This window comes from Rhinolophus sinicus, chromosome 1 (genome assembly GCF_057876585.1).
Source record: "Rhinolophus sinicus isolate RSI-liver-muscle chromosome 1, RSI-T2T, whole genome shotgun sequence".
Classification (NCBI taxonomy): Eukaryota; Metazoa; Chordata; class Mammalia; order Chiroptera; family Rhinolophidae; genus Rhinolophus; species Rhinolophus sinicus.
The window spans coordinates 121,877,762-121,890,876 of record NC_142501.1 but is presented as its reverse complement, the minus strand read 5'-3'; positions in this window follow the sequence as shown (position 1 = coordinate 121,890,876).

The following is a 13,115-nucleotide window of genomic DNA, read 5'->3' as shown; positions in this document are numbered from 1 at the left end:
ATTTTGGCCATTGTAAACAAAGATGCAATGAACATATGGATGCACATATCCCCTTGAAGTAGTGTTTGGGCTTCTTCAGATAAATACTTCAGAAGTGGGATTACTGGGTCCTTCTTTCTCTCTTGTTATAGCCTTTGCTTTAAAGTCTGTTTTGTCTGGTATAAGTATTGCTACTTCCGCTTTTTTTTCCTTTCCATTTTCATAAAATATCTTTTCCATCTCTTTACTTCCTGTCTGTGTGAGTATCTTTCAATGTGAAGTGATTCTCTTGTAGGCAGCATGTGTAAGGATTTTGTTTTCTTATCCATTCAGCCCTACTGTGTCTTTTGATTGGAGCATTTAATCCATTTACATCAAAAGTAATTGTTGATACATATGTAGCTATTGCCATTTTATTATTCATAATTTTGATCTTTTTTTCCACCCCACCCATCTTAAAGAAGTCCCTCTAACATTCCTTGTGATACTGTTTTGGTGATGATGAACTCCTTTAGCTTTTTCTTGTCTGGGAAGCTCTTTATCTGTCCTTTGATTTTAAATGCTAGCCTTGCTGGGTAGAATACCATTGGTTTTAGGTCCTTGCTTTTCATCACATTGAATATTTTATGCCAATCCCTTCTGGCCTGCAAAGTTTCTGTTGAGAAACCAGCTGACAATCTTATGAGTGCTCCCTTATAAGTTACTAGTTGCCTTTCTCTTGCTGCTATGGGATTCTCTCTGTTTTTAACCTTTGCCATTTTAATTATAATGTGTCTTGGTATGGGTCTGTTTGGGTTCATTTTGTTTGGGACTCTGTGCTTCCTGCACTTGTATGTCTATTTCCTTCACCAGGTTAGGAAAGTTTTTAATTATTATTTTTTCAAATATGTTCTCAATCCCTGTTTTCTCTCTTCTCCTTCTGGTTTCCCTATGATGTGAATGTTGTTGCACTTCATATTGTCCCAGAGGTCTCTTAAACTATCCTCATTTTTTGGATTATTATATTTTTTTATTGTTCTGATTATTTTCTGCTATCTTGTCTTCCAAATCACTGATTTGGTCCTCTGCTTCATCTAGTCTGCTGGGTGATTCCTTCTAGTGCATTCTTCATTTCAGTTATTATATTCTTCACTTCTGACTGGTTCTTTTTTATGGTTTCTCTGTCCTTTTAATGCTTGCTATCTCTTTGTTGAAGTTCTCACTAAATTCCTTGAGCATCCTTATAACCATTGTTATTAACTTTGTCTCTGGTAGGTTGCTTGCCTCCATTTCATTTAGTTATTTTTCTGGAGTTTTCTCCTGTTCTTTTTTTTTGGGGATGTATTTCTTTGTATCCTCATTTTGGCTGCCTCTCTGTGTCTGAGGTAGATCTGCTACATCCCCCAGTTTTGGCCGGATAGCCTTACGCAGTAGGTGCCCTATGGGGCCCTGGAACAGTCTCCCTGGTTACCTGCTCTGGGTGCTCCAGGAGTGTCCCTTGTGTGGGTTGTGTATCCTCCTGTTATAGTTGAGCCTTGATTGCTATTGGCACATCAGTGGGTGGGACTGACCCTCAGGCTGACAGGCTGTAGGGTTTAGCCACATCCACAGTTTATGGGCTGCTGTGCAGGAGACTTACTCCACTGAGTGGGATTTGCCCCAGCAGGCTCTGGTGCCTGTTGAGACTGCTTTTTGTGTGTGCTGCTTGTGGGGCTAATTGGGTGGAGCTCTGCTATGGTCTGAAGCCAACCTTCAAATATGTTGGTTCTGGGGCCTCTTAGGAGGGGCTCCGGTGCAGCCCAGGTCACTCACTTCCTATGATCAGCCAGGGACTATCTGGTAGGAGCTACAAAGAGACCTGCAGTTTTTTTGTTGCATTTGCTAAACCTGGAGGCACGTGGCAGAGGACATATTGCAAACCGAGGATGGCTGCCAGCAGTACCAGGCCTGGGGTAGCTCTGCAAAAAGCCAGAAAACCCCAAGTCCTGCTGCCACCTGCCTGCTCCCTTAAAGTTCAGCAGCTGATAAAGCCTCCTGCAGTATGCAAGATGGGTGAGGCAGGGTCTCAGGGAGTCCCTAGAGTATGAAAAGTTGTGGTCACTAGGTTAATGTAGACTCTGGTTTGGTGCCAAGGCTGAGACTGGAGCTACTCAACAAAAGTCTCAGAGCACACTGAGGCCAGTTGTTGCTTGCCTGGGGCCCATGGACTCTGATAGTTTTCCAAGAAAGAATGCAATTTGGGCAAGGCTGGCTGCTGGCAGAGAAAGTCCCTCAGGCATTGCAGTAGTTGGGTGGGGCAGAGACCCAGTGAGTCAGCAGGGCAGAGCCCTAGAGCTCACCAGACCAATGAGATTCAGATTTGGCCCTATGCGTAGCAGGAGGGCTCAACACATTAAAAATGGCAGCTGCCTGCTGGCTGCATGGGAGGAGGACCTCATCACAGGGAAAATGGGACTGTCCTCCAGCCCTGGCCTTGAAGCCACACACCTTTGTCTGCTCCCTGTGTGCCTCTGACACCCCCTGAGTCACAGTCCCTCCGCCGGAGCCCATGGTGAGTGCCTGTGCACGAGTGAATCTGTGCAAGGGCTGTTTAAGAGGAGGACTGCGTTTCCCGCAGCCTTCTGTGCCACCCACATGGTTGGAATCCCCACTAGTTTTCACAGCCAGATGTTGTGGGGGCTCCTCTTCCCATCACTAGTACTCCTGGAGCCTGCAGTGGGGCTGGGTTCCTTTGATCCTCCAGGGGGAACCTCCATGGCCTAGGCATCCCTTCCAATATTCATCTTCCACATGGAGCTTTGGGACCAGCCCGTTTTGTGTTACTGCCCCTCCTACCAGTCTTGTTGGGGCTTCTTTATAGCCGTAGTTATACAACTTTTGTTCAGCCAAATTTCAGATGGTTCTCCAGGTTGGTTGTTCTATAATTTAGTTGTAATTTTGATGTGTTCATGGAAGGAAGAAGGCACAGTGTTTACTCCACCATCTTGGGTCTCCTCCATATGGGACTGGTTTTAGATGGGAAGAGAGGGAAGCTGAAAGCTGAGGAGAGTTAATTATGCTCTGTTGTTCTCCATTTTGAAGTCTCTTGGAGAAGAAAAAGAAATAAGATTATATTAACAGATTCCAAGCAGACATGAGCTTTAAGTGGTGGTGGTGGTGGGGGTGGGGGGGGGCAGCACTATTCAAAGCTACTACACAGGCAGAGGAAAGATCAAACACTGAGTATTCACTCAAAAGAGACTGACCTAACTGAAGTGGATTGTTTCAATCTGATGAGGCTGAGACACCGAGAACTGGCAAGTTTAAATAGCCCTCCCCCACCCTGGTCACTACCCAGAAGGATGGGAGCTCATTAGGAAAATTAAATGGTTATAGAAAATGAACAAGTTACATTTTCTATTTGTATCTGAGTAGTGTTGAAGTAGTGCCACATCACTGTATATCTGGCTAGCTACTACTCCAAAGGAAATAAAAGAAACAGATATTAACAAATCACTACAATCAAGGTAGAAAACCAGAAGCAAAATAATGCAGTTTGTAGGAGCATAGAAGGGGGGAAGGACGAGGAGAAAATGATTATACTAAAAAACTAAGTTGAAGAGGAACAATTACAATTCATCAAAAAGTACTTCTTAGCCCTGAGTTTCTTGGCAACCAAGAAAAGAACGGAAAGATGAAAGATTATAAGGACCTTATTATTTAGTTCAAGGAAGCACACCATATTGCCAAGAGATAAAAAAAAAAATTGTTTTTAAAATACTGGCTATGAGAGGACTCTATCATAAATGGCATTTATAGAGGGAACAGAGCCTATGATGAAATGTGAGTTCTTTAACAGAAATGCTACAGGAAATTCAAGGACATTTTTTTCCCTGGCATATTTTACCTCTAACCTTCAAGTAAAGGTATAATATTAATTTGAGATTCTGAAGACAATATGTGGAAAGGTAGAATAATATAGTTCTCAAATATATGTTGCACTGTCCAATATGTTAGCCATTAGCCATACAAGCTTATTTAAATTGGAATTAATTAAAATTTAAAATCCAATTTCTCTGTTATACTAGCCACATTTTAACTACTCAATGGCCATATGTGGCTAGTAGCTACTGTATTGAACTGTACAGGGAAATTTCCATCATTACAGAAAGTTCTATTGGACAGGTCTTATACAGATATATGGATATACCTTTCGGAAAGAATTGTTTTTCAAATAATTCAGTATTGAGATCATTTGTGAGAAGTATGTTAAGATACAAAATTTTAGATAAACTCAGGAAATATTTTAAAGGACTTCTAAAAATAAATTGAATATTTGAATAATTAAATATGATGCTAAGTAAAAATTAAATAAAATGTTAAAAGAGGATCTTCCTCTTACCAAATAACATATACAAAAATTAAATTAAAATGGATTAAAGACCTCAATATAAGACCTAAAACTATAAAATTCTTAAAAAGAAAACATATGGCAAAGCTTTATGACATTGGATTTGACAATGATTTCTTGGATATGATGCCAAAAGTACCTGCAACAAAAGAATAGAGTAGGTAAATTGGACTTTATCAAAATTTAAAAACTTTGTGCATCAAAGGGTAGTTCCTTACTAGGGCAAACTGCTTGTAGTCAATAGTTAATTTGCTAGATATTATTAAGCTTGCATTATCTAATCAGCAGACTATTCAAAAACAATAAATTTATAATAGATCAACACGCACCTTGTCTAAATTGGTAAATTCTCTAATGTTTCTCAGAGCATGGGCCCAATTCAGTCTCCACTCGTGTTTAAGTTTTCTGCTCTATTGAGTTTAGTATTATCTCTTTCCTCCCCAATGTTTTATTTCATGATGTAAACCTTCATAAATGCCATATATATATATTTTTTTTCTAGATAGAGTTGTGGAATTCTTGGAAGGAGGCAGGTAAGGTGCCCCCTTTTACTAGGGTTAAACTCACTGACTTCTTGCCTACATGATGGGGTGCTGAGGCGTCATCTCTCTTAGCTTGTTTGCTCAGTGTAAACTGATGGCTTTGCAAAGGCCATCCATGGCTGATTATATATTGATGGTCACCAGCCAGAGACCAGTTTCTTTGATGTCTTCCTTTCTGGCTTATTCCTCGCCACTAGGTTCATACTGAGAGTTTTCCTTGAGATAGTAATAACTTTTTATAGTATTAATGGGGCTATTCAGATTCAGGTATTGTATTGCAAACAAGTTTTTTTTTTTTTTTTTTAGCCTTTGAGCCTCTTCTTAACTAAAAACTAAACTCAAAACAGTGTGGAAAAATCACTATTTTTTTCTCCTTCAGACAGGCTGCATGGCTCAGTCAGAGCCTTTGGAGAATGGTACAGGGTCAGGGGCTAGGCTGGGTCTCATTTCCTCTTCTCCCATCAAAATAAGATGGCCCTGAGTGGAGAGTGCGACTGATCCTTAGAGCTTCCTATTCGATTAGACCAGTGGCTCTCTGAGAGTAGTCCTGGACTGCCAGCATCTGTGTCACCTGACCTGTGAGCTGGTAGGAAATGCCCCATCCAAATCTACCGAACCAAAATATCTGGGAGTGGGGCCCAGGAAACTGTTTTAGGTGATTTATGCATACTAAATTTGAGAACCACTGGTTGAAAGGTACCTGGATTCTAAATTGGCCTCTTGGAAAATTGTAGCCTGGGTATTGTCATTATCTCCATGGGAAAAACAGTGTTTTATAATGTATCCTCTAAATGCAACAGTCTTAAGTTTCAATCCTCGATTTGCTACTTAACAGCTATGTAAATTTAGGCAAGGTATTTATTTGAAGTCTCAATTTTTCAAATCTCTAGAATAGGTAGAGTGGATATAAAATTTGAGACCACAAACCCACGCGTGCCAAAAATAACTTCCTCTTTTTGATAACCGATCTTTATTGATACCTTAAGACCACATTCTTCCAGGTGGAAGAAAACCCCATAACTTTAGTCAATAAAGACTAATAATTATTCGAGAAAGGAAACTTAATCATAGTACATATACTACTTGGCCATGCAGCAAAACGGTATTTCCACTATCAAAATAGTGTAGATATAAGGAATGGTTTCACTAAAACTTAGGCTGTAATTAATTTAGGCTGTTAATGGATGGGAGAGTAGAGGTGGTGGTGTGGGGAGCTGGCTACATGTTCATCTGCCATAATGGAAAGTCAATAGGAAATATTTAATATTGAGAAATCAATATGTAGTATTGTTAGTCTGTAATTTGGGATAAGAAAATAAACATAAGAACAAGCTTAGGGAGCTGAAAATTGTGACTCTCAAGAGTGGGAAGGGGTGGGATAGAAGATTGCTAATTTTTGTTATAATTCTTTTACATAAAAATTAAAAATAAACCACATTTTCATCAAAACACTTTTTTTTCCTAAATTATTTTCTTTGTGTTTGAAAAGTATATCTGGAAACTGAGAATAACTTCCTTTCTTTGTATTTCTGGGTAACATCCTTACACTGAGGGGCATTAGTATAGAATGTGCCCAGTGCTGCTCGATGGGGGGTGAGATGGAGAAAGGGGCACAGGTTGATATTTGCATATGTTCGACCATGTGGGGATAGAACGGTAGCCCCTACCTCATGAAGTTGCTGTGAGTATTTAAGAAGATAATGCATGTAAAGTGCTTGGCATGGTTCCTGGTAGGTTGTAAAGATCCCATGCACTTTGTTAATATAATGAAATATAATGTTAATATAATGAAAGTCATCCAGGAGAGCCTGCCCACAAAGAGGCTAGATTATGCTGGGTCCTGCAGGTTGACAGATTGGTTATTTCGTTTTCACCAGAGGTCTGGACATCTTGAATGAATGTCTACAGTGATTTTAATCTCATTAGGCACTTCCCACTCCTGGAACAGGGGTAGCTGTAACAGATTCTAACTGGAAACTCCCCAGGGTGTGGCAATCAGCTTTCTTATTAGATTCCTGAGTCATTTATTCCTTCAGGTGTGCATGGCAAAGAAAGAAAAAGTCGAAGGATTCTGATACCTTTGAAAGATTAGTAACGCTGTATACCTCAAACCCTGCCATGAAAAAATGTCTGTTGGATTTTCCAGGGCTGCGATATGCTCAGGGTTTTCTGTTGCTTTTTTCCTTTTGCTCCTTGCTCCCCTAGCTCTTGCAAACATTCCAAGTGTCACTCTGCTTGTGGCTTGATTTACAACTCCCTTAGATAGAGCTATTTAGACAAACTGGCTTTTTCTCCAGTCCTGGCTTGAAAACAACAGCCAATTCTTTTAACCATTTGCTCCATTGAACTGCTCTAGATACTCTGTAAGTACAAAATACCTATAAAATTATTAGTACAATACGCTTTTCCCTCTGTTCACCCAAGCAGGTTGTATACCCCCCAGCCAGTATGACAGAACATTTCTTAGATGAAACATGGGTCTCTTCAAGAGCAAGATGTGCTGAGACAAATGTACAATCCCAGGTCCTAGTCTGATTTTACACAATGTCACAGGCTTATTCTCTGACAAGTCTCTGTAGAGACAGCCCCAGTTGTCTCTACCTTGCTGGCCATACTGGACTCACATGCTCCTGTGGCCTGGTTTCCCTGTAGGCATAGGAACCTCCTCACCTAGGATCTTGCTCTCCAGGTGTGGAGAAAAATCTCACATGCCATCCTCTCTTTTCCAGCTTCTGGCAAATGATTTCTTATGAAAAGTACAATTAAGCATCAACCATAGAACATTTTGCAAGAATATACACTAAGAACGTTTTTCTAGCATGAAGGTAGAAATGTCAGCCATGATTGTTAGTGCTGTGTTGACTGCTTTGTAAAAATATCCATCACTTGTGGGGGCTCCCTGTAGGAGAGATGTTTCAAATGCTGCAGGAAGCAGAACAGTCGCCAGAAGCACAACAGGGAGCTGAGCAAACTCGGCCCACAGGCAGCTTGGTGGCTTGGCTCAGGCTGTCCCGGCCTTTCGCTTCTCTTGCTTTTTTTTTTTTTTTTTTTTTTTTTGCTGGCATCACTGTTTTCTAGCTTCTGAATTCTGTGAAAATGGAGCTCGTTCCATGTTTGAAAGATACTAACTTATGATCAAGACATGAGATTGATGAGCTTGAATGTATTCCCAGGAATAAACATGTGAAGGGATAGAGAAACAAGTTTCAATCTGGGAAGAAATCCTCTATTCACAAATCTGTGAAGTTGATAAAAATAAAGCAACAAAATAAGCAGGCAATAGGAGAATGAAAACCCAGAAAATGGGGCTCAATAGAAAATGCTCCATATGCCAAATTTGTAGACAGTTTGGGAGAAGTTCTGATACTGTTTTTCTTGCTCTGTCCTGTTTCTGAAAATAAGTGCCCCCCCCCCCCTTTGGGGGGCTGAGCATCAGAGAAGACATCAAATCCAGGAAATACAACTTTGTTATAAATGTTTTCTTCTAACCTTAAGATTTTTCTGTCTTATCATAAACTAGCTGAAACTAAAGATGGTATTCTAAATTCTGAGCTTGTAATGCCATTGTTATAAATTTAAAAAACATGAAAAAATAAATCCATTAATAACTTGTAATGTTACTTTTATATTTAATACATCAAACATAATGACTCTTTTTTTTTTTTTTTTTTTTTTTTTTTTACCAAAACAAGTGATTGATTTTCTTTAGGCTGTATTTATATGCAATGAATCCTTATGATCCTAAACTAATAAAGGGATTTCCAATGTGTAAAGTACTTTGAAAAACTATAAATATGGGCAGAATCCAAGTTAACGTTAAGCTCCGAGAGTTTGTAACTTAGCTGGTTTGAACTTAGAAAATGTTCCTGATAGAAAGAGGGATATCAGGCATAGATGGGTGATTAGGTCAGTCTATAAAATTCTTTTTAGCTCATATGTTATGGTACCCACAGGAATACAGATATTAACTACCACTTATAGCATTTTTTAACAGAAAAGTCTGTCCTGAGTTTTCACTCAGTGGCCAAGTTTATGCTTCCTCCAGTAGTTCAAGACAGAATGATCCAGACCCTAGGGGTGCTGGCAGATGGGAGTAGAGTGTGGGGACCCCAAAGAGGGGAACCTCTGAGATTTTAGGGGAGTAGCACTACAGAGATTTGAGGTTTGGGGCTCTTGCCCATAGGTTCCCCCCAGGAGCCTGCAAAGAACTAGAGAAAACTGAGGCAGGAATGAGAGGGTGGCTGGGCTGCGGCTGTGGGTGGGGACAGCTGTTCAAGGGATTTGTTTCCCTTGGTACCAGCAGCAACGGGCTAGATCACTGAGGAAATCATTTGATTTCATCAAACTGCTATTTCTGGGAATTTTTATTTTTAATGAAGAGTAAAGTATTCAGCATCTGAACATTAGGCCAAGGCTAATTGTAATGTGCTTGCTAAAAAAAAAAAGAGAGAAGAAAAAAAGTAAAATGCGCTATGTCATTTTGCCAGGGCAAATTGGAACAGAATCAGGACTATTATTCAGGGACTTTGGGCCGTAGAGATAACCAGCCTAGGCAACTCAAGATAGGAGACTTGCTGTATCAGAGTTATTAAAGCTCTGTAACTTTATCCTGAAACAAAAGATATATTTACCCAAAAAACCATTTCTGGTGCGGTTTTAACCTATTAGAGAAACAGCAGTTTTAGGCACGTAGTTCTGATAAAATGGCACTGAATCTACTAGGGCTTTAAAGGGGAATTTAGAGTCAAACATGCTGTAGTCCCAGGTTTCCTGTGTTGTCAAGGTAACCAGAGCCTTCGTTTTCTTGGTAACTTGAACCTGCCAAACCAATTTCAGAGACACCTCACGCTTTAGCTAGTCAACCACCTGCCACTGAGTTATATAGTTTTTCTTGAGCTGAGTCACCTAAAAAAGAAAAGTCCGGTTTCTCCTCTTCCTCCTTGCCCTCCAACTTTTTTTATTTTAGAGAAAAAAACTCCATCTTTACTTCCATGAATTTGCAAAGCTGGATTATGTCTTTAAGCTCTTAGGAAAAAGTACAACTACTATTTCAACATTCGCCTCGGCTACATGGCAAGCGCCCAGTCATGCAATTACCCTTTTCCCTGAAATGACTTTCTAGAAAATGTGAGGAGGATACTTATTTGGCTTTCTCCCAACTGCTGCTGAGGTTGACATAATGCAAGGCCAGGCCACATGATCTTATACCTGAAAGTTGAGATTCATATTTGTTTTGCGCCCCAGGAAAAGTCAGACAGAAACAAAGAAAGTTTCATTAACTGAACACATTTATCCTGAGCCCTTGATGTTCCAGACGCTCTGCGAGCTCCTGCCTGAGATGTGAGGATGAAGAAGATTTCCTCCCAGTGCTCAGGGTTTACAGAGTGCTAGAGGGTTTCAGCCAAAAAACAAACAAACAAAAAACCCCAAACAAACAACAACAACAACAACAAAACAAAATAAATGAAGATAGAATATAATTAGGGCCATCAGGGAGATACGAAGATATGAAGAAATGCTGCACAATCTCCAAGGAAGACTAGACATGAATTCGATGGGAGTAGCCAAGAAGGCGTCGTGAAATATATGTATTTGGAAAGGGCCTTGACAGAATTTCTGCAATGAAATTTTTTCAAGGAGGATATTCAAAAAGCAAGATAGAGAAAGACCCACAAAACAGGCAAGTTCAAGGATATAAATGGTGAAGTGCTTAGGCTCAGGTGCCAAGCTGCCTGGGTTTAAATCCCAGCTCTACTGCATACTACTGTGTGACCTTGGGCATGTCACTAAACCTCTCTGGGGCCTCGGGTCTCTATTAATATAAAGGAGGAAAGAATAATAATAGTACCTCATTAAATTATTAAATTATTGAAGATGTGTGAAACTCTTGGAACTACTCCTGATTTAGAGTAAGTGCTTTAGAAGTGTTAGCTATTATTACTGTTATTGTTATTAGTGGAATTTAGTAGGAAGTGCAGTGCTTACAAGACTGGGAAGAGTTTTGGGTTCATTTTGTGGCCTAAAATATATCAGATTTAAGTTTACATTTAATTTGATAGGCAATGGGGGAATCTTTAGAATTTTATTTATTTTTTTAAAAGTAGGCAAGTAACAACCTCAGAACAACAAAACATCAGGAAGCAGCAACACTATAAAATTCAGTTGTTAAAGGTTTGGTGCAATTTTTTGTATTTCCAGCCATAGCCCCAAACCACTAACCATGCTAACTTTTACCTTCGGTGATTGAGACTGTGGGGCATTGTGAATTGATTTGATATGAAACAATTGTAGAAAAAATTACTGAATACTAATCTTGTCTAGGTGAAGAGAAATTGATGCGAAAGGAACAACTTCTATTTTATCATATAAATAAAAACTATAGGGGCTATGACTGTCAAAACTGGTGGCCTTGAACCCTTCTCTACCATAAAGGGCTACAAGACTGCAATATATCATTAAAAAAAAAAGTCATTTCTTTTCCACTTTGTAATGTGTTCTGGGAAATTTGACTGATGACCTATATTTCAGGAAGCATGAATGATCTCCACATCTCAGATGAGATACGTGTGTCATAAATCAATACATGATGTAGTAAAATGCTTTTTCTGCCTTGACACAGCCTTGATCCCTAATTAAAGGTGAGAACCAGGTAAATATTATTTTAACAGCTAGCAATGTGGAAGAATTGTATTGACTCTAAATGTTTTTATTTGCCATTCTCAGTTCATAGATGTAGTTAATTGACTGCCCTTCATTACGTACGTTGCCTCATATTCACTTTCCAGAGAACAGTTGTTGAGTTCTAAAAACATTCACGCTTCCGGTTCTTCTGTCCCCCGGCTGTATTTTTGTGTTTTCTCCATGGCTCTTCGTCTTTGATTTCTGTAAGTCCGCCCCTTTTTCTCTGTTCAAGAGGCCTCAGGTGCTGGTTATATCTTATAGCCAAGCCTTGTGTTAGCCTGTTCTGGAGAAAGCCAGCTGTTCCATGTCACTTCCCTCCAACAAATCGGTAGTTTTCAGGTGTTCTGAAACTTTCAGGGAGTCAGCTGCTGAGCACAGGTCACTGGGATGGGTGGGGGGGCTCCTGTGAATGCAGCTGGTTTCTCTGGATCTGTTAAAGCTGATTTGGTCTCTGTTTAGGAAGCTAGATTCCTGCTGCGTGTCAGCTGAGGTTATCTTGGAGATGGATAACAAGATGTGCTGGAGGCGAGAGAAGGGGGTTATGAACAATGACCATGCTTAACCGTGTAGGGGAGGAGAAATATATTTTTTCTTCTATGCTTCTAGAGTCTCAGCTGGGTCTCTGTAACAAAAGACAGATTAACAAGAGAAAAGCACACAGACTTATTTCATGTAAGTTTTACATGACACAGGAGGCTTCCTAGCAAATGAAGACCAGAAGAAATGGTTAAATCTGTGTTTTTATACTAGGTTTGCTGAAGTGTGGAAAGTTGTGGAAAAATACGACAGGACAAAGGGTATGAACTAAGTGTTGCAAATGGGAAACTGACCATGATTTTGGTTCCTCTCAGCACCCTTCCATGTTGGAGGTCAGAATGCTCCTTTCTTTAGGTATAGGGAGAGTACACCTCTCACATGAGGGTCTTATGACCCACTTCAGGGGCAGGTCAGAGAGTCCTTCCTGCATATGCGATTGCTCAAATTCCATCAGATTTTAAAATATTCAACATGCCGAGGGGCCATATTTTGGAGACAGTATGGTCCAATTTCTCTGAATCTAAATCCACTATGGTGTTGGAAAGTCAAATCCATTTACCCCTGTTTAACAGGTAGCTCTTTCCTTGTATTTCCAACCTTAAAATGAATACTTTCCCAGATTGTTTAGTTTCCTTGGAAATATATATTTATGCTGGATGTAGGTTAGGATGAAAGAGTCCTTCTTAAACTATAAGCAGTAAAGGTTGAAGACCAAACACACTCTTAAAATTCTGAGCCGTGTGTCCAGATTTTGGAGCAAGTTTAGACATGTCATACCCAAGATAGGAAGAAAGACTGTTGTCATTGCTGGAAAGGGCACTGAGGCCCAGTAGCTCAGAGGGGAGGTTTCTGTTAGCTGGGCCACAGAAACATCTGGAAGGCAGAGTTTTTATTGCCACCCCGAGTAGATGAATTTTTTAAAACTTTTATTTTGAGATAATTATAAACTCATAGGAAGTTGCAAAAATCATATATAGTAATTTGCGTACTCTTCACTTGGGTTACCC